Genomic DNA, 2,098 nt, shown 5'->3' on the forward strand with positions numbered 1-2,098 from the left:
CACGGCGTTCTGTTCAGCCAATGAGCACCGACCTGTCAACACCGCCAGCCAATCGGTTTGGATTTCTAGTATTATCACAACCCGACCAATAGGAAGACAGGAGCTGAGAAGAATATTCAGCGCGCACTGACGTGCCCGTACGTGTGTGGACTGTAGCATGCTGGGATTTGTAGTTCCATGCGGTTGGATTCAGGCGAGGGTAACGCCGGTGGTAGTGTCTAGTGGTGTGTCATAGGGTGTATATAGAGGCTCTGCTGCACTCGTTATATAGTATATGGTGGTAGATATGCCATTGGAGAAGTGGGAAGGAAACTGCTGAGGAGCTGGTTATTACTATGAGGGGCTTACCAGGGGGAGCTGGTTATTACTATGAGGGGCTTACCAGGAGGAGCTGGTTATTACTATGGGGGGCTTACCAGGAGGAGCTGGTTATTACTATGGGGGGCTTACCAAGAGGAGCTGGTTATTCCTATGGGGGGCTTACCAGGAGGAACTGGTTATTCCTATGGGGGGCTTACCAGGAGGAGCTGGTTATTCCTATGGGGGGCTTACCAGGAGGAGCTGGTTATTACTATGGGGGGCTTAGCAGGAGGAGCTGGTCATTACTATGGGGGGCTTAGCAGGAGGAGCTGGTCATTACTATGGGGGGCTTAGCAGGAGGAGCTGGTCATTACTATGGGGGGCTTAGCAAGAGGAGCTGGTTATTACTATGGGGGGCTTAGCAGGAGGAGCTGGTCATTACTATGGGGGGCTTACCAGGAGGAGCTGGTTATTACTATGGGGGGCTTACCAGGAGCAGCTGGTTATTACTATGGGGGGCTTACCAGGAGCAGCTGGTTATTACTATGGGGGGCTTACCAGGAGCAGCTGGTTATTACTATGGGGGGCTTACCAGGAGCAGCTGGTTATTACTATGGGGGGCTTACCAGGAGGAGCTGGTTATTACTGTGAGGGGCTTACCAGGAGGAGCTGGGTATTACTGTGAGGGGCTTACCAGGAGGAGCTGGGTATTACTGTGAGGGGCTTACCAGGAGGAGCTGGGTATTACTATGGGGGGCTTACCAGGAGGAGCTGGGTATTACTATGGGCGGCTTACCAGGAGGAGCTGGGTATTATTATGAGGGGCTTACCAGGAGGAGCTGGTTATTAGTATGGGGGGCTTACCAGGCGGAGCTGGTAATTACTATGGGGGTCTTACCAAGAGGAGCTGGTTATTACTATGGGGGGGGGGGCTTACCAGGGGGAGCTGGTTATTACTATGGGGGGCTTACCAGGAGGAGCTGGTTATTACTATGGGGGGCTTACCAGGAGGAGCTGGTTATTACTATGAGGGGCTTACCAGGAGGAGCTGGTTATTACTATGGGGGGGGGGGGCTTACCAGGAGGAGCTGGTTATTACTATCGGGGGGGGGGCTTACCAGGGGGAGCTGGTTATTACTATGGGGGCTTACCAAGAGGAGCTGGATATTACTATGTAGGGCTTACCAAGAGGAGCTGGATATTACTATGGGGGGCTTACCAAGAGGAGTTGTATGTCGACCGCTGTTGCAATTTTTCTTTTTATATGTGCTTTAACCTCTGAAGGACTTGGCCTTTTTTTTCCATTTTCGTTTTTTCCTCCCCCCTTTTTAAAAAATCATAACTCCTTTATTTATCCATCGACGTCGCTGTATGAAGGCTTGTTTTTTGCGGGACGAGTTGTGTTTTTGAATGGTGCTACTTAAAGTACCATATAATGTGCTGAAAAACTTTTAAAAATTCTAAGTAGAGTAAAATAAAAAAATTAAAAAATTCCACCATCTTTCGGTGCGTCTTGTTTCTACGGCGCACAAACTGCAAAAAAAAATGACATGATAACTTTATTCTATGGGTCAGTGCGATTACTACCATACCAAACTTATGTAGCATTTTTTTGCTGTACTTCTTTTATTTTTTTCAAAGACATTTAATTTTTTTAAATTTTCTGCCGCCATCTTCTGAGCGCAATAACTTCCGTCAACATAGTTGTGCGAGGGCTCTTTTTTTGCGGGACACCTAGTAGTTTGCGTTGGTACCATTTTGGAATACATAACAGTTTTTGATTTTGCTTTTTGTTCTA

Source organism: Eleutherodactylus coqui, chromosome 3 (genome assembly GCF_035609145.1).
Source record: "Eleutherodactylus coqui strain aEleCoq1 chromosome 3, aEleCoq1.hap1, whole genome shotgun sequence".
Classification (NCBI taxonomy): domain Eukaryota; kingdom Metazoa; phylum Chordata; class Amphibia; order Anura; family Eleutherodactylidae; genus Eleutherodactylus; species Eleutherodactylus coqui.